This window comes from Dendrobates tinctorius, unplaced genomic scaffold, assembly GCF_039654945.1.
Source record: "Dendrobates tinctorius isolate UK_male_01 unplaced genomic scaffold, ASM3965494v1 ptg000120l, whole genome shotgun sequence".
NCBI classification, from domain to species: domain Eukaryota; kingdom Metazoa; phylum Chordata; class Amphibia; order Anura; family Dendrobatidae; genus Dendrobates; species Dendrobates tinctorius.
The window spans coordinates 33,008,987-33,034,755 of record NW_027361788.1 but is presented as its reverse complement, the minus strand read 5'-3'; the positions used below and the strand labels follow the sequence as shown (position 1 = coordinate 33,034,755).

Here is a 25,769-nt window from a genome sequence, read left to right as displayed (position 1 = left end):
GAGCAGAGGAAGCCTCATCTTTTCTTCCTGCGAATTTTGGTCTTTATATTTTTCTTCAGCATTGTGGTCTTCAGTTTCTTCAGTTTGGGACGCTTGGCCGTCTTTATTTCCTTTAGACTTTTCCGCTTCCTTTCTTGTTTTGCTGGTTTCGCTTGCTTATACTCTTCTGACTTTGTCACATTTTTATCTTCTCTTTTGGAGGTCCCTTCAGTTGTCTTCTGAAGTTTCTCTGTCTTTCGTGTTGATTTATTGTCTTTTTTCGATGTCTCGCCATCTTCTTTCTTCTTGTGGTCACCTTTATCTTTTTTTAATGGATCTGACATGTCGGAACTTCTGTTCTGTTTTCAGTTTTTCCTTAACCTCCGTCATATTCCGATCTTTGCCCAGCTTTCCTAGGTCTCCATCATCCACCTGCCTGTCATCTTTGTCGTCATCTCTCATTTTTGCTCTCGTCTTCCTCCCCAATATGTTGGCCAGGCCTTGAAATGTCTTTTTACTCCGAGTATAGCTGTCATCATCCTCGCTGTTATCACTATCCTCATCCTCTTTTTGTGTTCTCCAAAATGTTCTTAGTGGTGCTCTTCTGAAAGCAACTGCTATATAAAGTACAGTGGTTAGTTTTACAGGTATATGTAAAGCAGAGCCCCCACCTTTGTTTTAAAGGGTTGGACCATAATCACAACTTAAAGGGAATCTGTCACCCCTTTTTAGTGATATCATGTAAAGATATTACCCAATTGTGCGTCCCATAAGGATTCTATTAGGATTTTTTATTCCCCCCGACCCCGCACCTTTTGATGCAAAAATACCTTTGTTATCTTGGTGGAGATGTATGCAAATCGCCTCGGTCCGGTCCGATGGGCGTGGCTTAGTCGGCTTCTTTCCCCCCTCCTCGGCTTGCTGAGCGTAATCTTCATCTGTGAATATCACAGATGGCGTTGTTGCGCATTCAAAAAGGCCTCCGGCACCTGCGCAGTATGCTTTGCCCAACTGTGGGCGAAGCATATAAGCGGTACTGCGCATGCTCCGGTATTTTTCAGTGGTCTATGCCCCGGAAGTCTTCACATGCAGGACACACTCCTGGGCATAGACCGCGCTGGACAAAGCATACAATCGTTACTGCGCATGCGCCAGTATTTTTCAGCGCCGTCTATGTTCGGCTTCCGTCAGGGTACGCAGGGCTTTACTAGGCAGCCGACGTCCTGCATGTGAAGACTTCTGGGGCACAGACAGCACTGAATAAATACCGGCGCATGCGCAGTAACGATTTTATGCTTTGCCCACAGTTTGGCAAAGCGTACTGCGCAAGCGCCGGAGGCCTTTGCAATGCGCAAGCGCTGAAACAATATGTAAACGCAGGAAGAAGAAAGAAGAAATGCGTAGAGCAAGACAGGGAGGGGGGGAACAGGAGAATATGCCCCGCCCATCGGACCGGACCGCGGCAATTTACATACATCTGAACCAATATAAAAAAGGTATTCATGCATGAAAGGTGCGGGGTCAGGGGGAAGCAAAAGTACTAAGAGAATCCTTATGTGACACACAATTGAATGATATCATTATAGGATATCTCAAAAAAGGGTGACAGATTCCCTTTAAGGGCAATGGTACCAAATACTAATGAAGTGTATGTAAACTTTTGACTTTGCAGTATGAAAAATGCCTTAAAACATTCTATTTCTCATTATTCTGGCATTTGGCAAATAATAATTATGGTAATCCTAATTGACCTAAAATGGGAAAGGTTGGGGGGCGTGGCCTGAGCGGCATGTGAGGAAGACGTGTGCCCGCTGAGCTCCCGCATATACCTGCTTAATTCAGCCGTTTCATCCCCACTGCACGGCTAGTATAACCCCTGGAGGCTGCACCGGAGACGGTAGACACCGCGGGGCACCGGAGATCGCTGCTTCACCCCAGGATATGGGGAAAAGAGGTCAGAGAAGGGTGGCAGGAGAGGCCGGAGCGGGGAGCTAAGATGGCGCCGCCGCCGCAGCGCGCGCCTTAGAGGAGGCCGCAGAAGACAGCGCGGCTAGGAACAGGCAGTGGCGGCCAGGCTGCAGCGCTTTGCCCGCACGGCCGAGGCAGAGCAGGAGTCTCTCCAGGACTCTGATATGGACCAGGAGACTGTGGCAGAGGACATGAGCCCGGGAATGGGGGAGGAGGAGGAGGCTGCCCATGCCAGAGTGCAGGGGGGGAAGGGAGCTGAGCCTAGCTGGAGTGATCTGGTGGAAAGAAATAAACAGCACCTCACAGCCTTGCAACTACAAGTTCCAGACGAGCCCACCAACAAAGATGTAATGCTGGCAGTGGTGCACTGTGGGACTGCGATCTCACATGTCCTGACACAACCGGGCTTTCTGCAGGAGTCCATGCAGACTGTGCGACATGAACTGCACAGTGTTAGAGACAGAACAAGCCAGCTGGAAAAACGTATGGGTGCTGTGGAGAATTCGGCCTCTGACTCAGGACAGCATTGTACAGAGCTCAAGAAGGACATGGCAGCTGTCTGGGCTAAAACTGACGACCTTGAAAATAGATCCAGAAGGAATAATGTTCGTATTGTGGGCATGCCAGAGCGCTGTGAGGGAAAGGATCCTACTGCCTTCATTGAAACATGGCTTAAGGAAAAAGTAGGTGAGGACAATCTAACACACCTATATGCAGTGGAAAGAGCACACAGAGTCCCGACTCGGCCCCCCCACCCCTGGTCATCCACCAAGACCTGTGCTGGCTAAAATCCTCCATTATAGAGATAGAGACGTTATCCTTAGATACTCAAGAGAACACCCTGACCTTACAATAGAAGGATCCAGAGTCTCCTTTTACCCGGACTTTTCGCCGGAAGTTCAGAAGATGAGAGCGAAGTTCACAGACATCAAGAAGCGTCTGAGAGCCTGTGGCGTCAAGTACTCCATGTTTTTCCCGGCTAAACTGCGTGTTGAGGCCTGGAATAAAATCCACTTTTTTCTGGACCCCAGGGAAGCCGTGGACTGGTTGGACCTTAACGAGCGACAGTTGAGGAAAGAGGGGAAGGAGCAGGAATGTGGCTGATGGTATCTTGGCTCGCTCAGTTATTATGGAGCCTTGCGGTTGAAGTCTGCGGTCCTGAGGCAATGGACTGCCTAAGAAGTTATATTTTTGTTTATTCTTATATTACTCTGTTATATGCTGTTTTTTTAAGAATTTGTGGTCCTTATGGGGCCTTAGTCTGAGTACGGATAAGGGAAAATGTAAAGTGCTGCGGGGTTATATCCTGTCAAATGCGGGTAGTGAAAAGGAACTGAAGCGCCTGCTGAATGGGGTGGAAGGGTTCGACAGCACCCTTACTTGTTGCACCCTTGGTTCAGCCCAAGGAATTGTTGGAGGGTGTTCTTTGGGGGGAGGGGGGAGGGATTAGGTTCAAAATGTCCTTTGGCATACTTGTACATTTCAATATTGGCTATGGTACGGCTGGGGGGGAGATGGTAGGCAATATGCTATGGTACGATAATGGCTGACTTTAAGATACTTAGTTGGAATATCAGGGGGTTAAAGTCGCCGGTAAAACGACAGGCCATATTCTCCTTCATAACGGACCAGAAGCCGGCGGTTATTTGTTTGCAGGAGACGCATCTCACACAGGAGACGCTGGGAATCCTGGATAAGAGATGGGTACAGGCGGGCTTTCACTCTACTCATTCCCAATACTCTAGGGGGGTTAGTATACTGATTCACTCCAGGACTCAATTTAAGTGTCACCGGGTGGTGGTGGACACAGAGGGGCAATTTGTTCTTTTATCTTGTACAATCTTTTCTACCCCACTGGTGTTGATATCTATATATATATATATATATATACCTCCGCCATATAGCAGTAGAGTTATCTATAAGGTTCTTGCCATTCTGAGAGATTTTCCGGGGGTTCCGCATATGGTGGTGGGAGATTTTAATAATATTCTGGCTTCACACTGGGACAGGGGTAGCCATGAACCTTTGAGGCTGGGAGGTAATCTTACGCCATTTGGGGTGTTCGTGCGGGAGATAGCTTTGACCGACTTGTGGAGATGCCGTAACCCTGGTGTCCGTCAATTCTCGTGCTTCTCCTCTACTCACTCCTCCCTGTCTCGCATCGATCTGGCCCTGGGTGATGATCTTATGCTGGGAAAAACTTTAGAGGTTAAATATCTGGCGCGAACGGTATCTGATCATTCGCCTGTTTCAGTCATGCTTGGGGGGGGGGGGGGCGGGAACAGGAGGAGTGATAGACCTCTCTGGCGCCTCAACCCGTTTTGGCTGCAGCTAATCGATAAGAATAACGGCTTTATCCCTGAGTTGCAGGAATATCTTAGTTTTAATAGAGGCTCGACTTCTAGTGGGATCGTCTGGGAGGCCTTAAAGGCGTACTTAAGGGGAATGTACATACGAGAGATTTCTAAAATAAAGACCGCCTCCAGGGCAAAATCACAACTTGTATTCAGGGAACTGGAAGATGCGGAAAGGGCCCTTGCAACACAGAGCACACCTGCCACTCGGAAGCGGTTGGGGGAGGCGCAGTCAAAGGTGACCAAACAGACATTAGAGGCGGCGGCGCAAAAACGGCTGTTTCAATCTACTCAATATTTTGAGAGTGGGGAAAGTGTGGGGCATTTGCTTTCTGTCGTGACATCGGCACAGAGAGGGTCTGCGACTATAGAGGGTCTTCAGGATGTGAATGGGCGACTACTCACTGACGCACCGGGGATTTTAAAAATTCTGGAGACTTTTTATGCTGACTTATATTCCTCACATGCTAGGGCCCCGACAGAGGATGTTGTTGCCTTTTTGGAGGCTGCCAATCTCCCAAGGCTGACTCCTGAGGACAGACAATTTCTAGATAGACCTCTAAGTCTGGACGAGTTGGAGGAGGCTCTGGAAACCATGTCCAATGGTAAGGCACCTGGGGTAGATGGGTTGCCAGCTGAGGTGTACAAACGGTATAGAACGGTGTTGCTCCCTGCTCTGTTGACAGTGTTTAATGATAGTTTGGAACGGGGTGTTCTCCCACCGTCTATGCGAGAAGCTGTCATTGCCGTGCTGTTGAAGAAGGATAAGGATCCAACTTTGCCCGCGTCGTATAGGCCCATCTCCCTGTTGACGCTAGACATTAAACTTTTAGCGAAGGTCCTGGCCATTCGACTCTCAAAAGTAGTAGCTGTGTTAATACACCCCGATCAGACGGGGTTTATGCCCAACAAATCGACGGCTATGAATATTAGGAGATTATGCCTGAATATGCAGGTGAGGGCTGATAATGCCGGGAAGAGGGTGGTTCTGTCCCTAGACGCCGCTAAGGCATTTGATAGTGTGGAGTGGGACTATTTATGGGCGACGCTTCACTGTATGGGCTTTGGCCCGGGCTTTATTGGCTGGGTCAAGCTCTTGTACTCTGAGCCGAGTGCTCGGCTGAGGGCTAATGGTCAGTTGTCTGACCCTTTTTCACTTCATAGAGGAACAAGGCAGGGATGCCCTTTATCCCCGCTGCTGTTTGCTCTCGCGGTGGAGCCATTGGCCTCGAGGATAAGATCGGATGCTGGCATAGAGGGATTCCGGTATGGGGAGCATGAGGAGAAGGTAGCATTATATGCGGATGACCTGTTATTATTTTTAGCGGACGCGGACAGATCATTACAAAACACGATGACACTTCTTGGGGCGTTTGGGGAGGTCTCGGGTCTGGTTATTAACTGGGAGAAGTCTGCGCTCCTCCCACTGGACTCAAGCTCCTGCAGTGTGGTAGGTGTGCCGGTTGCAACGTCCCTCCAATATTTGGGCATAAGAATATCCAATAAGCTGACAGACTATGAGAGCCTAAATCTTGTTCCGCTGTTGGACAGGATCAAACAGAAGGTTAAGGCCTGGGCAAAGTTACACCTCTCTGTTGTGGGAAGAGTGAATCTGTTGAAGATGGTAGTTATGCCGCAACTCTTATATGTCCTCCATAACTCCCCTGTCTGGCTTCCCCAGAACAGGTTTCATAAAATTAATATGATTTTTAGAGAGCTCATCTGGCAGAAACAAGGCGCGAGAATTAAACTTGAACACTTGCAAAAACCTAAAGAAGAGGGGGGACTTGCGTTGCCCAACCCATGGCTTTATTTTCTGTCTTCCCAATGCCAGCATGTAGCGGGAGGAATGGAGGGCGAGTTGGTGGATTTGGTGGGAGGTCAGAAGATCCTTCAATTCCTAGTGGGGCGGGGATCACTGGTGTCGAGTCTGGAGTCGGGTAGATTTCGATCCCTTGCACCCAGGTTCCCTACGGTGCTTCTAATGGTTAGGGTATGGGATAAGCTGAGGCAGCTGAGAGGAATACGTGGTCTTACAAAGTGCTCCCCCATATGGGACAATCAGCATTTGCCATGCATGAAAACGCTCAGAGGCTTTGCTCACTGGAGGCGGATTGGCATATGGTGGGTGTCGCACCTGGTGGAGGGGAGGGTCTTTAAAACTTTTGAGCAATTGGGACGGGAATTTCCCCTCCAACGTTCTATGTTTTATCAATATTTGCAGCTGCGTCAAGCATATATGGTGCAGAGCAAAAAAGTTGACCTAACCGTACACCACGACGTCATTGTCCATAGGCTTGGTATGCAGGGGTCCACCAGGGGACTGATTTCGATGGTGTATGGTGGCTTACTTGGACAGGTCCTGTCAAGGCATCCTATTGGTGCACTGACAAAGTGGGAACAACAGCTGGGTACGATATCAGCGGAACAGTGGGACTCGATTCTACAGATGATTCCCAGATTGTCTCTTAGTGAGCCTGGCCGCCTGTCTCAGCTATATATCCTCTATAGGACATACAGGTCTCCCGAATGGTTGTTCAGTAGAGGGTTACGGTTGGATTCGAGGTGCCCCAGGTGCACGATGGATAATGCGGACATTTTACATATGATGTGGACATGCTCTTGCCTGCAAATATTCTGGATCGTGGTCCTTAGCCTTATACACTTGGTCACGGGACAGGATATTCCCAGGGACCCCACGATTTGTGTTTTGGGTTATGTTGATGAGGTGGGAGGGGATCAATACCTTAAAAGTGCTGTGGCCAGAATGCTATTTGTGGCCCGAAAAGCTGATAGCTTATCACTGGATTTCTGCCAAAATCCCCTCAAGAAAAGAATACATTAATAGGTTGAACCAAATATTATATAGGGAAAAGTTTGTGTACCTCAGGAGGGGTGTGCCGCATATTTTTGGGAAAATATGGGAGGGATGGTTGAAGGTTCCCGGCCTGGCTGCCTCAAATCTCCTAGATTAATGAGTGGGCCCTGGAGGTGGTCTCCTGTCGGTTGCTAATCGTCATTTCTCATATGATATGGTTGTGTGATGGAATTGGGTTTATTCGCTATGTACCAGTCCATATGCCATCGGACAAAGGGAGGGGGGTGTTATGGGGGAAGGGAATGTTTGACAACATGTTGTAAGTTGTACATGCCTGTCATTTCTAAAACTTTTAATAAAAACTATCTGATTAAAAAAAAATGGGAAAGGTTTAGTCTGATTTCATGTCAGATATTGAGAAAAACATGCAGATGTGTATTTTTATATAGTGTATGTAGACTTCTGGTTCCAACTGTATCTCTCTACATTGGACACAGATCATAATATGTCTTGACCTTTTATCAGCACCTGAATTACATCCTTCCCCAGTGATGACATCCCGTGGGCTGGGTTGTCAGATGTTCTCAGCCCTTCATGATTTTATGAAATTCCCAACTTATGCGATCACTTCACTTCTTATGATTGCACGCCCATCCTTTTGTTTTCAGCGTAGATTAGCCGCTACCAGAGGAGTCTGTTGACAGCTCTCTCCATTGAAATAACAAGATTGCTAAGCCGAGTGCTTATGTGTATGGAGGAATCAGGAGAGGTATCTCTCAAACTAACAATTAACTAATAATACAATGTAATTATTTCAAAATAATTAATAGAACAAGTGGTTTCTCCAAAATTCAGTATAAATAGCCACTTTTACTGACTACTCCATTCTCAGGATTATTCTCCCCTTTAGTAGCAGAGCCCCTCTGGCTGTTATAACCTGCGGCAGACACGTTACAAGTGCTTCTCGATAAATTAGAATATCATCAAAAAGTTAAATTCAGATCTTCAATTCAAAAAGTGAAACTCATATTATGTAGTCATTACAGAGTGATCGATTTCAAGTGTTTATTTCTGTTACTGTTGATGATTATGGCTTACAGCCAATGAAAACCCAAAAGTCATTATCTCTGTAAATTAGAATACTTTTATAACACCAGCTTGAAAAATTATTTTAAAATCCAAAATGTTGGCCTACTGAAATGCATGTTGAGTAAATGCACTCAATACTTGGTCGGGGCTCCTTTTGCAGCATTTACTGCATCAATTCGGCGTGGCATGGGGGTGATCAGCATGTGGCACTGCTGAGGTGTTATGGAAGCCCAGATTGCTTTGATAGTGTCTCTCATCTTCCTCTTGACGATAGGGTTAAGGTCAGGTGAGTTTACTGGCCAATCAAGAACAGTAATACGGTTTGATTTTAAACCAGGTAGTGGTACTGTTGTTTGTAAACCAGGCATTGGTACTGTTGGCAGTGTGAACAGGTGCCAAATCCTGCTGGAGAATGAAATTTCCATCTCCAAAAGGCTTGTCGGCAGGGGGAATCATGAAGTGCTCTAAAATTTCCTGGTAGACTGCTGTGCTGACTTTGGTCCTGATAACACACAGTGGACCTACACCAGCAGATGACATGGCTCCCCAAACCATCACTGATTGTGGAAAGTTCACAATAGACCTCAAGCAACATGGATTGTGTGCCTCTCATCTCTTCCTCCAGACTCTGGGACCTTGATTTCCATATGGAATTCAAAATTTACTTTCATCTGAAAACAACACCTCGGACCACTGAGCCACAGTCCAGTTCTTTTTCTCCTTGGCCCAGGTAAGAGGCTTCTGGCGTAGTCTATTGGTCATGAGTGGCTTGACACAAGGAATGTGATACTTGTAGCCCATGTCCTGGATACATCTGTATGTGGTGGCTCTTGAAGCAATGACCCCAGCAGCAGTCCACTCCTTGTGAATCTCCCCCAGGTCTTTGAATGGCCTTTTCTTAACAATCCTTTCAAGGCTGCGGTTATCCCAGTTGCTTGTGCACCTTCTTCCACTCAACTTTCCATTAATATGCTTGGATACAGCACTCTGTGAACAGCCAGCTTCTTTAGCAATGACCTTTTGTGGCTTACCCTCCTTGTGGAGTGTGTCAATGACTACCTTCTGGACATCTGTCAAGTCAGCAGTCTTCCCCATGATTGTGGAGCCTACTGAAACAGACTAAGAGGCCTTTTTAAACGTTTAGGAATCCTTTGTAGTTTTTTTTTTTTAGTTATTTATTCTAATATACTGAGATAATGACTTTTGGGTTTTCATTGGCTGTAAGTCATAATCATCAACATTAACAGAAATAAACACATGAAATAGATCACTGTTTGTAATGACTATATATAATGAGTTTCACTTTTTGTGTTGAAGAAGTGAAATAAATTAACTTTTTGATGATATTCTAATTTAGTGAGAAGCACGTGTACATAGCAAGACACCGGCTTCTGGCAGCGTTCCAGAGGAATCTAATTCCTCACAGGCAATGGCCTCCTGATTGTTATATCTACTGTGGCTTTTCATCTTTCATCACTGTCAGTTAATCGGGTTCAGCTTGATTCTTTTTAAATGAAAGATCGAGCTGCTTGTACTGCACTGATGTGGCGGTGACCAGTGTCCCACCATGTCCCCTCCTCCCTTTACAGACAGAAGAATAATCCATTCTATGACCATCCCGAGCCCAAAAGCCTTACCGTTCCCGTTCTATATATTGTTGCCGCATCTACTGGGTGCGAGCAAAAGTAGAATTGTGCAAAATAAAATTGAATCAAATTAATTTGCTTAATCACCCAGTCCTATATGGATTTTTTTTTCTAATTTCACACAACCGTTTTGAGAACCATGGTGACCTAATGTTACCTGGAGTTGTCTTGTATGTAGGTAAACCAGCCTCCACATCTTCTAACTGTGGCTTAAAACATCGTCTTCGTGACAACAGACCTTCTTCGAGATCGGTATATTCATCCTTGTGTCTGCAACTAAATTGTAAAAGTGGTGAGATGCCCCGTCATAAAGCGTGATGACTATTGCCATCAGACACTGCACTGAGAAGAACTTACTAGATATAAAAGAAACAGTCCAGCAATCACAGCCGCCAATATGAAGAACGTTCCTGCAACAACCACTCGGGACAAGGTTGGATGTCCAGGGATCACTGCAAGAGAAAAACCGTGTAATTGGGGATAGAGAAGCAGAATCCATGACCTGGAAAAGTCTTTCATGAATTCTACATGGGGTATATACAAAAATCAGACTAACCCCAAGCTTTGCGAAATGTGCATTGGGTGTGGTGGACAAACTGGACTCCTGGTCACCAGCATCATTATTGGTATATCAGTCTCTTACCTTTTTCCTTTTGTTTTTTTTTCAACGAGGACCTGTCACCAGGTCAAAAATGGCCACTTTTTGTTTTTATTTTATTCCCACTGTTCCCCTTGGTATATCGTTGATTCTTTTTCTGTAAATCTAACATATGGTCTTTTTTATAGTCTTTACAGAGGAAAAGAGTTTTACATGGTCCTCAGGGGCGTGTCTTTAGGCTGCTCTGCATTATTACCCTGTGAACCACGCCCCCTTGAAAGACCATAAAAATTAGTATTAAAATTAAAAAGAGCCCATATAAACTTATGCATTTAGAGATACCAAATATCCTAAACTAATTTTTATTTTTAAGATTTTATCTGTTTTATGTAAAAAATGGCTATATATGAACTTTTCAATATTTTTCTTTTCACATTATTATTGGTCCTCCTTGGGGAATTCAACCTGTGATCACTTTCACTTGTGCTGTAATATTGCAGTGTATTGTAAAATCACCAAACTACTATAAAGCCTAGACACAAGCTAGGCAGACATGGTTGTACAAACATGGCAGACATACCATAGATGTCTTCAGTGCCATCTGCACTCCACAATCACCTTCCCACCATTTCCAACTTCTTAAATACATTTGTCACAATTGTCTAAAAGTTTAAACTGCAATGATCAGAGCTTGCTGCAATCCCAGCAGTACGACTCAGGAGCTGGCTGTAAAACACAGCCGACAGCTGTCCGGATACACATGCATGTCGGATGCTGCAAACTGAGACTTGGGGGAGACGGAGCTGCCCAGGCGCAGTGGCCCCAGCACTTGCCTGAGGTTGCCAGGTGCTGCCCTGGTCTATAACTTCCCTAAGCTGGGCCAGGAAGTTTCAACCATAGTCAGACATACTGGATGCAATGACATAATAAACCGTTGAGTATATGGCACTATAAAAAGACGGAGATTGCAGACAAAAAAAAAATAACCTTATTCCAGCATCGCTTGACCAGTTTGTGATAATAGGAAGTTGCTGTAGATCCTTTGAAAATACAGAAATATTAAAGGGATTGTGCAGGATTACAAAAACATAGTTGGGTTTTTTTCTTCTAGCTACAGCGCCATCCCTCTCCAGGGGTTGTTTGTGGTATTGCTAAACAACGGATAAACAACAAATGCTGATGAGGGGTATCGCGATGGGTACTTCCTGTGCACCAACATTTGCCTATTTATTTTTAGGGTGGTGGGAGGATGGGCACGTTTTTTGTGAGGATTTGATTTTTTACACCAGTCACATTTTATTTTGGGGAAGATATATTGATGATGTTTTAATTTTGTGGGATGGTGGTTCACAATTATTTTCTGATTTTGTATCAATTATTAATAACAATAAGATAGGAATGCACTTCATTATGGAGATTGGACATAAAGAAATTAACTGTCACGCTCGTGCCTAGGCTGATAGGCGCGAGCCGGGGGGTTGTGGCCCCACTGTGCCACAAACCAGACTACCCTGGAAGGGGCGTGACTGACAGCTACCTCGGTCTTCACTGGAGCCTCTGATGGTGAGGTCAGGCTTGTGCGGCAGGTAGCTGCCGGGTGCCACTCCAGGGTGGTGTCTGGCTGTGGCTGCTGATCCCACTCGGGAACAGGACACCTGGACAGGTGCGAGTGACAAGCAGGCTGAGACACAGGGCAGGCGGGCACGGCTTGAGACACAGGGCAGGCGGGCACGGTGTTGTGCGTTCATTTTTTCCTTCACGGTTGAGGTCTGATGAACTCCCTCCTCTGGTGAAGGAAGGTAGTGAGGCTGATTACCAAACACCTGGCCAGCTAGATGATGACTGGGTGGCTGGAATTGAGGACTGGATATAAGGCAGCCGACGCCCTTCTGACTTGCTGGTGATCCTGCTGGATTCTTGGAGACCAGTCTGATTCCTGCGTCTCAAAGCTAAGTTTTTCTACTCTGCTTTGTACACTTCAGTTTTGTTTTTGTTTTGCCTTGGTTTTTGGGAGTTCTGCCATTCCCGGCCGGGGGTGAGCTGTATTCCATTTTTGTCTCTGATCTTTTGATCTTTGCTCTGTCTTCAGAATATACCTGAGTGCTGATATAGTCTTTTGAAGCCTAGCGACTTCAGGGCCTGTTTTTCCTATCAGTCGGTTGGCACATTTTGGATAGGGTTTTTGCGGATGGCAGACAGCAGCTTTCCTATCCTGTCCTATTTTAGTTAGCTTGGGCCCCATCATTTGCTCAACCTATCTTTCTATCTGTGTTAGTGCTTTCATCTTGCTTCACCGTCATTATATGTTGGGGGCTGCCTATTGCTTTGGGGTTTGCTCTGGGGCAGTTTAGTTTTTCCCCTTTCTGTCTTTAGGCTATGTAGTTCTCCGGCTGTGATCGAAGGGTCTAGGGCACCGTAAGAACCCCCCACGGCTACTGCTAGTTGTTGTGGATAGGTTCAGGGGTCTGCAATCCAATAGCTGCCAGCCTCTTTTTTCTGGACTTAGCTAGTATTTTGTTTTTTCCTCCTTCGGTGACTCATCATAACAGCACGGCTTGAGACACAGGGCAGGTAGGTGTGGTGTGCGAAGGAACAGGTAGGGTCCTGTTCACACAGCAGGAGCGGGTACTGGCTGGAAGGAATGGAATATGGAGGAACAGGTAGGGTCCTGTTCAAATAGGAGGTGCGGGTACGGATAGGAGAGTGGAATATGACAAAAGCAGGAGTGCGGAGTAGGTGGAGCCGCAGGAGTGCGGAGTAGGTGGAGCCGCAGGAGTGCGGAGTAGGTGGAGCCGCAGGAGTGCGGAGTAGGTGGAGCCGCAGGAGTGCGGAGTAGGTGGAGCCGCAGGAGTGCGGAGTAGGTGGAGCCTGCTAGAGTGCAAAGTAGGCGGAGCTTGCAAGAGTGCAAAGTACAGACAGGGCGGACACAGGGAGAGACACAGCAGGGAAAGGAACCACAGACAAGGAGACTGACCGACAGAGGTGAGACAGAGTTCAGACAGGGAAACAGTACGAGACCATGAACAGGAACTGAAGGATACAGGGACCAGGATATTCAGCCTCCTGGAGGGCGAGCAGAGAAGTACCAAGCAAGTACTCAGACAAGGCTAGGACAAGACAAGAACCAGGATATAAGCCTCCTGGTGGGCACACAGAGTGTACAAGAAAAGCTAGGAGAAAAGCCTCTCAAGGAAGGCAAGACAAAGGACAGGGCCTGGCTTCCTCAATAGCCAGGAGCTAACTGAGTAGAGACATTGCACAGGCAAGGGTTAGTGGGTATGGTGACCCTATATAGTAAAGGGCTCCAGGTGATTGGTCGGGGACAGCTTAGACTGGTGCACCCTGACTGCATAAGAAGCAGAGAGTTCAGGCGCCCCCCCCCCCCTATACACACAGTCAGGGAACATGAAAAGAGAAAGCAGGAAAACAAGAGGCATAGCGCATGGAGCTGGCAGCAGACAGAAATCACCGCATAACCTGGAGCTGTGAGTAAGTTGGTGTGCGGGGATGGGAGGCCATGCAGTGATGCCAGCAAGGGTTGTTACATTAACTTTCTGGATTTGACCATTTCAATGAGGGAGGGACTATTCACACTGATATTTTAGGAAGCCTACTTTCACTAATAATTTTTTACATTGGGAAAGCTGGTACCCTCCTTCCTTGAAAGCTCGGATACCAGTTGGGCAATACCTTAAGGCAAGGCGTAATTGCTCTAATGATGTTTTGTTTGGCAAGGAAAGTCACATTTTTTTTCAGAGATTTTCTTCAGGGGGGGTACCCTAAGAAAGTCTTACATAAGGCCTTTAACCGCTTTCTGACATCAGACATAATATTCCATCCATGTGCCCTGGGCCAATTTGACCATGGACGTAATATTACGTCGCCACGATCGGCCGCGTTCACAGCTGACATCCGGCACGAGGTGCCTGGAGCAGTCACAGACCGCTCCCGCCACTTTAACCCTGGAAATACTGAGATCAAAAAAGATCGCAACATTCTGGGAGTCGGCACAGGGCTGACAGACCCTCTGCCTTTGGATCGGAGACCCCGTGGTGTGACGCGGGTCCCGATCGTTGCCATGGTGAGCGGATGTCATCATGACCACATTCAGCTCACCAGAGCTATTAAACTTACTGATCATGCGCAGTGCATGATCAGCAAGTCTCCCTGTCAGTGCAGCACTGACAGCAACTAGGGCATGCAGATGCCGCTTCATCTGCATGCTATAGAAGCGATCAACCTGCAAAAAAATGATTGTCCCATAATGGGACAAAGTGTAAAAGTTAGAAAAAAAGTAAAAAAATTTTTAAATAATTGTAAAAATAAAAAAATCAATACATATTCCATAACTAAATAAATATTTGAATGAAAAAAATCTAAACAATAAAAGTACACATATTTGGTATTGCCGAGTCTGCAACGACCCGACCTATAAAACTTTCCCACTAGTTAACCCCTTTAGTGAACACCATTAAATAAAAAAGCAAAAAACAATGCTTTATCATCATACAAAAAGTGGGATAACATGCCATCAAAAAGATGGATATAAATAAACATGGTATCGCTGAAAACATCATCTGTCCCGCAAAAAAAAAGCTGCCATACAGCATCATCAGTGAAAAAATAAAAAAGATATAGGTCTCAGAATAAAGCGATGCAAAAATACTTTTTTTCTATAAAATAGTTTTTATTATATAAAAGCGACAAAACATAACAAAAATTATATAGATGAGGTATTGCTGTAATCGTTCTAACCCAAAGAATAAAACTCCCTTATCAATTTTACCACACGCGGAATGGTATAACCCCCCCCCCCCAAAAAAAAAAAAAAGAAATTCATGAATTGCTAGTACTTGCTCATTCTGTCTCCCAAAAATCAGAATAGAAAGTGCTCAAAAACCGTAATGTGCCCAAAAATGGTACAAATAAAAACGTCAGCTCATCCTGCAAAAAAACAAGACCTCATATGACTGTGTGGGACAAAATATGGAAAAAATTATAGCTCTCAAAATGTGGTGATAAAAACAATTTTTTTGCAATAAAAAGTGTCTATTATCCTGTGACAACAGACAAACATAAAAACCCGATATAAGGCCTCTTTCACAGGTCCTGATATTTCCGGTACCAGAGGTGTCAGTGTCCGTGTGTGTAATACTTGTGGCACACATGTGCCGCATCAGTACCACAAGGACGAGCGCCAGGGAAGAAGCGTTACAGTAAGCGCTGTTCCCCAGCGTCGAGTGCTGAACACGGCTCTCCTTGTTCTTTCCTGCTCTGCCGGCGATCAGCGAGAGCAAGGGAGAATGATGAGAGTTACATTTAAGTAGTAAAAGAGACAGCAGGCAGCGGCTGATGGAACTATTACTCCCATTAGCCGACCCCTGCTGCTGCTAATAGAAGTGACAGCAGGAGCGGCGGATGGGAGTATTCATCTTCATACGGTAATCAAAAGAAAAAACGACTTGGGATCCCCGCTATTTTTGATAACCAGCCAGACAAAACTCAGAGCTGCGACCGTCCTGGCTGAAACCCACTGGTGAATGAGATGATGGGGAATGCAGCATCAGTAACTGGAGGTGACAAAATAGAGGTTACCTCCGGTCACTTTCCTTTCCCAGTCGGGCCGAGCTGCGATCAGATCCCTGCTAGCACAGTGAGCGCTCACGGTGCTAGCGGGGATCTTACCAAAGTCTCTGCACCTCAGCCCGGCAGGGAACGCAGCGTCTGTAACCAAGGGTCATGTCATAGAGGTTACCTTATTACCCCAATTTCCACAGCTATACGGCAAGTGGGAAGAGCCGGGCAAAGCACCAGAATTGGTGCTTCTAATTATTATTATTTATTTATATAGCACCATTGGTTCCATGGTGCTGTACATGAGAAGGGGGTACGTACAAATTACAGATATCGCTTACAGTAAACAAGCTAACAATGACAGACTGATACAGAGGGGAGAGAGGACCTTGCCCTTTCGGGCTTACATGCTACAGGATGGTGGGGAAAGAGACATTAGGTGTCATGATCCAAGGTGGATCTGACAAGTAAATGGATAAAGTGAACTTTTTTTTTCCTTTGGCTTGGTGTCAAAATGGGTTGATTGCCCCCGGTGGCCATTAGAATTATTACACGTGGTGTCGTTTGTTCTAAGTTGGCCCGGTGGTGGTGAGCGGTAGTGCACTCTAGTTTCTTTGGTTTAATGTGCACGTAATTATAAAACAGGTGTGATGCTCTATAAAACAGTGTCAGGTGTGTTTGGTCACGGTTCGTCATTCACAAGGAAGCCTGGGTGATGAAGGAGCTGAATGAGATTCCTGGGCAGCCCAGCCAGAGGGGTTGAGTCAGCTATGGAGTCTGCAGGGAGTGCTGGCATGGATTGGTGGAGACCAACGATGTGGTCTGGAAGAAGGGTTGGCATAGCGTGGTGGAGTCGCAGTTTATGGTGTCAGCAGGAGGTGCTTGCATGGCTTGGTGGAGTGGCGACTATGGTGAGAATTGCACTCAGCATGCTGGGCTTGGTTGCTGAAAACTGGACTCAAGCATGCTCGACTTTTTGGCAGAAGCTGGACTCATCTTTGGGACTGTTTACTGGGCAGCTGCAACTGGTGGTGGACTCTGCTCCCAGGCTGCACTATGGTGATGGATCTGGCTGGAGAAGATGCACGCAGGTGGTGGGCTCTGTTGCTAGGAGTGTACGCAACAGAGCAAAGCTAAGTGGTGTTCCCCCTGTATTGTCATTTTTCCTTATGTGTGTTTAGTGCAGTTGTGGGATTAGTTTCCGCACCGACCAAATCCCTAGTGAGGGTTTAGGGTCAGGGCGCGTCAGGGTTTTAAGGTTCCTGTGCATCGCCCGGTGCGTAATCGGCATAAGGAACGTTAGGAGTGCAGGGACTCTGGCTCAGGGGAGTGCAGGAGGTCTCCACGTCCCTATTTCCTATCGCAGGGCCCACCATTGTTAATGTTACCCAGGTTCCCCTTTATTATTTAAATTTGCCTTACTGGAGGCGGGGTTTCCAGACTATTGTATAAATATGTGTAATACCTAAAGTCGCCAGTTGGAGGCGGTGTATCCAGCTGCACGTCTTATTATTTAAATTCGCCCAACTGGAGGCGGTGTATCCAGAGTCACGTGTGTCATATGGGTTCACCTTGTGGTACTCGCTGCGTCCAGACACACGGGACCGTGACAGTAGGTTGGTGGGTTGCAACAGTTCCGGTGTTGGTTGAGGTGATATCACCGGTAGTGGTGAAAGAGGAGGTAGCGGGGTCATTGCAGGCTGTAGGCTTTCTTGAAGAGGTGAGTTTTCAGGTTCCGTCTGAAGAATACAAATGTGGTTGATAGTCGGACTTGTTGGGGCAAAGAATTCCAGAGAATAGGTGCAATTCAGGAGAAGTCTTGGAGGCGGTTGAGTGAGGAGAGAATAAGTGTGGAGAGAAGGAGGTCTTGGGAGGACCAGAGATTACGTGAGGGAAGGTATCGGGAGATTAGTTCAGAGACATATGGGGGAGACAGGCTATAGATGGCTTTGTAGGTCAGTATTAGTAATTTGAACTGGATATGCTGAGGGAATAGGAGCCAGTGAAGACATTTGCAGAGGGGAGAAGCGGAGAAGTAGCGAGGAGAGAGATGAATTAGTCGGGCAGCAGAGTTAAGGATGGACTGGAGAGGTGCGAGGGTGTTAGCAGAGAGACCATAGAAAAGGATGTTGCAGTAGTCGAGGTGGGAGATGATGAGGGCATGCACAAGCATTTTAGTAGATTGAGGGTTGAGGAAAGGACAGATTCTGGAAATCTTTTTGAGCTGGAGGCGACAGGAGGTAGAAAGAGCTTGGATGTGCGGTTTGAAGGACAGGGCTTCTAATAGATGTGCCTTTTCTGAGCAGCTGCGGGCTGCTATTTTTAGGCTGGGGGGGTCAATATCCAAGGCCCCTTACAAGCCTGAGAATAGCAGACCCCAGTTATCTGCTTTAGCAAGGCTGGTTGTCAAAAATAGGGGGGACCCTATGCTGTTTTTTAAATTATTACAAAACAGAGTGGAGACCCCTCTATTCTTGATAACCAGCCTTGCTGACAGCTGAGTGTTGCAGCCCCTAGCGGTGAGTTTTGTCTTATTGGTTATCAAAAATAGGGAGGAACCCACGCAAAAAAAAAGATCATTTTTGTGAAAAAAAATTATGGTTTTGTATTTTTACGGCTCTATGTTATAAACTTCTGTGAAGCACTTGTGTGGTGAGCACTTTGAACCCCCATCTAGATAAGTTCCTTAGGGAGTCGTTTCCAAAATGGTCACACTTAGGGGGGATTCCACTGTTTAGGCACATCAGGGGCTCTCCAAACGCGACATGGCGTCCGATCTCAATTCCAGCCAATTTTGCGTTGAAAAAGTAAAACATTGCTCCTTCCCTTCCAAGCTCTGCCATGCACCCAAACAGTGGTTTACCCCCATATATGGGGTATCGGCATACCCAGGACAAATTGCACAACTCTTGGGGTCCAATTTCGCCTGTTACCCTTGGGAAAAGAGAAAAAAATTGGATCTGAAGTAAAAATTTTTTGTGGAAAAACGTTAAATGTTCATTTTTTTTTTTTTTAAAAACATTCCAAAAATTCATGTGAAACACCTGAAGGGTTAATAAACTTCTTGAATGTGGTTTTGAGCATCTTCTTGGATGCAGTTTTTAGGATGGTGTCACTTTTGGGTATGTTCTATCATATAGACCCCTCAAAGTGACTTCAAATCTGATGTGGTCCCTTAAAAGAAAAATGGTGTTGTAAAAATGAGAAATCGCTGTTTAACTTTTAACCCTTATAACTTCCTAACCAAAAAAAATTTGGCTTCCAAAATTGTGCTGATGTAAAGTAAACATGTGGGAAATGTTAATTATTAAGAATTTTATGTGATATATCTCTTTGATTAAAGGGCATGAAAATTCAAAGTTGGAAAACTGCGAAATGTTCACAACAAATTTCCTTTTTTTTTCACAAATAAACGCAAGTCATATCAAAGAAATTTTACACCTATCATGAAGTACAATATGTCACGAGAAAACAGTGTCAGAATCATCGGGTTCCATGGAAGCATTCCAGAGTTATTACCTCATAAAGGGACAGTGGTCAGAATTGTAAAAATTGGCCCGGGCATTAACATGCAAACCACCCTTGGGGGTAAAGGGGTTAATAAGGCTAAAATAGCAAATAGAGACAGGCTGCTGAATGTGGCACCTGGAGGGGCAAAAGAGTCCATAGTGAGATACATAGGGACCTATGATGAGAAAGCCACCAAGGCTTCTAATATTTTACGTAGGTATTGGCCTATTTTGAGAGCTGATTTAAAGGATGTAGTTGGAGGCTATCCTTCTATTACCTATACTCAGTTTCTTCCTGAAAATGATTGCAAACACAAATTCTTTGGTATTATCTTCATTTAATTTGTCTTAAATGAAAAATCACAAAAGAGAATGAAGCAAAACATTGATCATTTCACACAAAACTCCAAAAATGTGCCAGAGAAAAGTATTGGCACCCTCAGCCTAATACTTGGTTGCACAACCTTTAGCCATAATAACTGCGACCAATTGCTTCCCGTAACCATCAATGAGTTTCTGACAATGCTCTGCTGGAATTTTAGACCATTCTTCTTTGGCAAACTGCTCCAGGTCCCTGATATTTGAAGGGTGCCTTCTCCAAACTGCCATTTTTAGATCTCTCCACAGGTGTTCTATGGGATTCAGGTCTGGACTCATTGCTGGCCACCTTAGAAGTCTCCAGTGCTTTCTCTCAAACCATTTTCTAGTGCTTTTTGAAGTGTGTTTTGGGTCATTGTCCTGCTGGAAGACCCATGACCTCTGAGGGAGACCCAGCTTTCTCACACTGGGCCCTACATTATGCTGCAAAATTTGTTGGTAGTCTTCTGACTTCATAATGCCATGCACACGGTCAAGCAGTCCAGTGCCAGAGGCAGCAAAGCAACCCCAAAACATCAGGGAACCTCCGCCATGTTTAACTGTAGGGACCGTGTTCTTTTCTTTGAATGCCTCTTTTTTTTCTCCTGTAAACTCTATGTTGATGCCTTTGCCCAAAAAGCTCTACTTTTGTCTCATCTGACCAGAGAGCATTCTTCCAAAACGTTTTAGGCTTTCTCAGGTAAGTTTTGGCAAACTCCAGCCTGGCTTTTTTATGTCTCGGAGTAAGAAGTGGGGTCTTCCTGGGTCTCCTACCATACAGTCCCTTTTCATTCAGACACCGACGGATAGTACGCGTTGAGACTGTTGTACCCTCGGACTGCAGGGCAGCTTGAACTTGTTAGGATGTTAGTCGAGGTTCTTTTTCCAACATCCGCACAATCTTGCGTTGAAATCTCTTGTCAATTTTTCTTTTCCGTCCACATCTAGGGAGGTTAACCCCAGTGCCATAGGCTTTAAACTTCTTGATGACCCTGCGCACGGTAGACACAGGAACATTCTGGTCTTTGGAGATGGACTTGTAGCCTTGAGATTGCTCATGCTTCATCACAATTTGGTTTCTCAAGTCCTCAGACAGTTCTTTGGTCTTCTTTCTTTTCTCCATGCTCAATGTGGTACACAGAAGGACACAGGACAGAGATTGAGTCAACTTTAATCCATGTCAACTGGCTGCAAGTGTGATTTAGTTATTGCCAACACCTGTTAGGTGCCACAGGTAAGTTACAGGTGCTGTTAATTACACAAAAGAGAAGCATCACATGATTTTTCGCACAGTGCCAATACTTTTGTCCACCCTCTTTTTTATGTTTGGTGTGGAATTATATCCAATTTGGCTTTAGGACAATTCTTTTTGTGTTTTTTCATTTAAGCCAAATTAAATGAAGATAATAATACCAAAGAATTTGTGTTTGCAATCATTTTCAGGAAGAAACTGAGTATTATCTGACAGAATTGCAGGGGTGTCAATACTTTTGGCCACAACTGTAGGAGAGAAAGGGAGGGATCCCACACTTGTGGGTCCTGTACCTGTAATTTTTGTAAATACTTTCCAAATATCAAATAATTTCATAACCTCGTTGATAATAAGGATTATTATATTAGGGACAATATAAGCTGTAAGACCAAGGGGGCTGTTTATGTAATTATGTGCCCTTGTCCCAAACTCTATATAGGAATAACAATACAGGAGCAGAGGAGGAGAATATCTAAGCATATTAGTTCCATCAATACTAAGACTGAGACACCTTTATCGTCACATATGAGGAACATGCATACTGGAAATCCTCTACAGTTGAAAGTTTGGGGATTTAGACATCTGTTTTTGGGCCCTCGAAAGGGAAATCTTGCTAGGTTGCTCCTCCAAGAGGAGTTTAGATGGATTTTCAGGTTAAAAAGTCGTAGTCCTCATGGTCTAATAAAGGATTTTCATTCTCTGCATTTCTCCAAGATTGAAGCTTGTTGTATTATTATTTTTGATTTGATCTCCTAGATTGAGGTTTGTTGAATTACTTTGGATTTGATGTACCAATAGAGGTGCCCTGTGATTGTATACCCTCCTAAATGAATATGATGAGTTTTTGATAATTTATGATAAATTAAAAATGTTCTCTCCTGCCTTTAATCTATAATCGCTATATGAGGATTTTATAGTACATGGTTTACTTTAATCTATAGATTTAGAGTCCTATCTAATATTCTTTGGGTTTGGGAGTGAAAGCCAGCCCTAATGTCAAGAGGTAATAAAATAAATACGGATAAAAATGTCTTGGATATTTTTGTATTTAATTCATTTTGTTGGTTATAGTTATGTATGACTTCAATATTTATACGTTCTGAGACATATTCTTACCCTCTGATATACTTACTGAGAGAATAGAACACCTAATACATTCTGTTCACTGAGGTTGGATATCGCATTGATGGAATTGATTGTCTCTATAAGCTGATATACATTATAAACCGTGAGATGAGACTATTACCTACTGTTCGTAGCGCTTTACTATTATGCCCTTCTGTGCTATTGCGAGGTCGCTAATATGACATGCACAGTTTATATTTCTTTTATCTTCACTGTTCAGCAGTGAAGGCGTATGCGCGCTAGCGTCAGGAGACCCCTCCGGAAGTCATAGGTATCGAATGGACCTTATTGCTCATCGCATACAACGAAGAAAGTGGTGATTGGTGGATAGTGTACCCAGAACTGACGGAGAGACGGTGTACAGGCATTCTTGTTCCCTGTACATGAAATATGTGACATGTGCTTTCACTATAAGAAATAACCTGAGATAAATGGCTACAGTTCCTATGATGACTTGTGTGCGCTTCTGACAATCAGGGCTGCCATTAGGAATTTCACGGCCCCATACTGTAAAAATGTTTGGGCCCCCTTGAGACTCCGTCCAGGCTCCACCCCAGCCGTGCCTCCACCCCTCAAATCTTCCAGAGTCCCACTGCCCACTCTTGGAAAAACTCCACTTCTGCACCACGTCCTCACCAATCACACATTAACATTTCCCAGATCATACATATAGCCAGCAGCTTTTGTTCTGGCCAAAAGAATTTTAAGCCGCCACCACAACAAGGTAGACTCTTTTGGATGAGCTCTACTCTACTGTAACTTATTAATCATTTGTTAAAATACCCAATACTCTGTTTAGGTAGATTTTTATTTTCCTTTAAGGAAATGAGTCACATACTTTTTTTTTTTAAATAATTGAAACCAGATTGTGACTTTTTTATAATCTGTATTTCTGATTGTGGATTATTGTATTGTTTTCTGTACATGTATGAAGCTGTCGGTGGATATCGATCTGCGTTCGGACCGCAGTGCATGGACGGGCCGCGGGTCTCCTGACTAGAACTCAGCAGCCTCACAGCATGTATGAGGATGCAGGCCAGGAGATCGGCGCCCAGTCCATGCACCGCAGTGCGAGCGCAGAACAATTTCCCAAATAAAGATGTTTCCCAATCATATATACCCACTTTTTATTTTTCCATCAATATGTGAGGGCTTGTTTTTTGCAGGACGAGTTGTACTTTTGAATGACATGATTGGCTTTACCAAATAGCGTACTGGAAAATGGGAAAAAAATTCAAAGTGCGGTGAAATTGAAAAAAGTGGAATTCTAGAATTTTTTTGGTCGTCTCAGCAGCCTCCCATCTCCGCACGTCAGCAGCCTCCCATCTCCACACGTCAGCAGCCTCCCATCTCATCAGCAGACTCCCATCTCCACACGTCAGCAGCCTCCCATCTCATCAGCAGCCTCCCATCTCCACACGTCAGCAGCCTCCCATCTCATCAGCAGCCTAACATCTCCACACGTCAGCAGCCTCCATCTCCTCAGCAGCCTCCCATCTCCTCACCTCAGCAGCCTCCCATCTCCACACGTCAGCAGCCTCCCATCTCCACACGTCAGCAGCCTCCCATCTCCACACGTCAGCAGCCTCCCATCTCCACACGTCAGCAGCCTCCCATCTCCACACGTCAGCAGCCTCCCATCTCCTCACGTCAGCAGCCTCCCATCTCCTCTCCTCAGCAGCCTCCCATCTCCTCTCCTCAGCAGCCTCCCATCTCCTCAGCAGCCTCCCATCTCCTCAGCAGCCTCCCATCTCCTCACCTCAGCAGCCTCCCATCTCCTCACCTCAGCAGCCTCCCATCTCCTCACCTCAGCAGCCTCCCATCTCCTCACCTCAGCAGCCTCCCATCTCCTCACCTCAGCAGCCTCCCATCTCCTCTCCTCAGCAGCCTCCCATCTCCTCTCCTCAGCAGCCTCCCATCTCCTCACCTCAGCAGCCTCCCATCTCCTCACCTCAGCAGCCTCCCATCTCCTCTCCTCAGCAGCCTCCCATCTCCTCTCCTCAGCAGCCTCCCATCTCCTCACCTCAGCAGCCTCCCATCTCCTCTCCTCAGCAGCCTCCCATCTCCTCTCCTCAGCAGCCTCCCATCTCCTCTCCTCAGCAGCCTCCCATCTCCTCAGCAGCCTCCCATCTCCTCACCTCAGCAGCCTCCCATCTCCTCACCTCAGCAGCCTCCCATCTCCTCACCTCAGCAGCCTCCCATCTCCTCACCTCAGCAGCCTCCCATCTCCTCACCTCAGCAGCCTCCCATCTCCACACGTCAGCAGCCTCCCATCTCCACACGTCAGCAGCCTCCCATCTCCACACGTCAGCAGCCTCCCATCTCCACACGTCAGCAGCCTCCCATCTCCACACGTCAGCAGCCTCCCATCTCCTCAGCAGCCTCCCATCTCCTCACCTCAGCAGCCTCCCATCTCCTCACCTCAGCAGCCTCCCATCTCCTCACCTCAGCAGCCTCCCATCTCCTCACCTCAGCAGCCTCCCATCTCCTCACCTCAGCAGCCTCCCATCTCCTCACCTCAGCAGCCTCCCATCTCCACACGTCAGCAGCCTCCCATCTCCACACGTCAGCAGCCTCCCATCTCCTCTCCTCAGCAGCCTCCCATCTCGCAGCCTCCCATCTCCACACCTCAGCAGCCTCCCATCTCCTCACCTCAGCAGCCTCCCATCTCCTCACCTCAGCAGCCTCCCATCTCCTCACCTCAGCAGCCTCCCATCTCCTCACCTCAGCAGCCTCCCATCTCCTCACCTCAGCAGCCTCCCATCTCCTCACCTCAGCAGCCTCCCATCTCCACACGTCAGCAGCCTCCCATCTCCTCTCCTCAGCAGCCTCCCATCTCGCAGCCTCCCATCTCCACACCTCAGCAGCCTCCCATCTCCTCTCCTCAGCAGCCTCCCATCTCCTCACCTCAGCAGCCTCCCATCTCCTCACCTCAGCAGCCTCCCATCTACTCACCTCAGCAGCCTCCCATCTCCTCACCTCTCTCCCTTCTGCAACTTCCTGCAAGTCCTCACACACTGCCCGCCTCCTCTGCCGATTTCAGCATCTTCTGTCTCCCAGAAACGTGACATGTTGCTGCTCTGCTCGAGAATGAAGAGCGCACAGTGTGTCACATGACGGTAGATGCTAGACTGTATGGGCTCCTTCTAGGTGTGATGTCATTTCTGGGGGCGTGTCATACGGAGGGGGCGTGTTCTGACAGCAAAGGCAGGAAGAGAAGACGTCATTGTCTCTGCTGTCTGGTGCAGGGAGAGAAGCCTCCGTTACACATGTGTCTCAGCTGTCTCTCTGGTGCCTGGGTCAGTGAGCAGTGAGGTCAGTGACAGGCAGGAGTGTTTGTCTCTGCTGGTTGGGTCAGGGAGAGAAGCCTCCGTTACACATGCGTCTCAGCTGTCTCTCTGGTGCCTGGGTCTGTGAGCAGTGAGGTCAGTGACAGGCAGGAGTGTTTGTCTCTGCTGTCTGGTGCAGGGAGAGAAGCCTCCGTTACACATGTGTCTCAG

The 25,769-nt window shown here is 46.3% G+C and overlaps 1 long non-coding RNA gene across 2 annotated transcripts; it reads right to left on the bottom strand.

The window, feature by feature from the left end:
• Nucleotides 1-224: 224 nt before the first annotated feature.
• On the bottom strand, nt 225-25,509 carry LOC141046593 (uncharacterized). 2 transcript variants are annotated; one of them, XR_012219616.1, is made up of 5 exons: nt 25,249-25,509; nt 11,440-11,492; nt 10,212-10,306; nt 10,012-10,130; nt 225-596 (listed from the first exon to the last, which is right to left on the bottom strand). It is a non-coding gene; the product is annotated as an uncharacterized lncRNA (long non-coding RNA). The 2 variants fall into 2 exon arrangements; XR_012219615.1 differs by lacking the exon at nt 11,440-11,492 and having other exon boundaries at nt 25,249-25,473.
• Nucleotides 25,510-25,769: the final 260 nt, after the last annotated feature.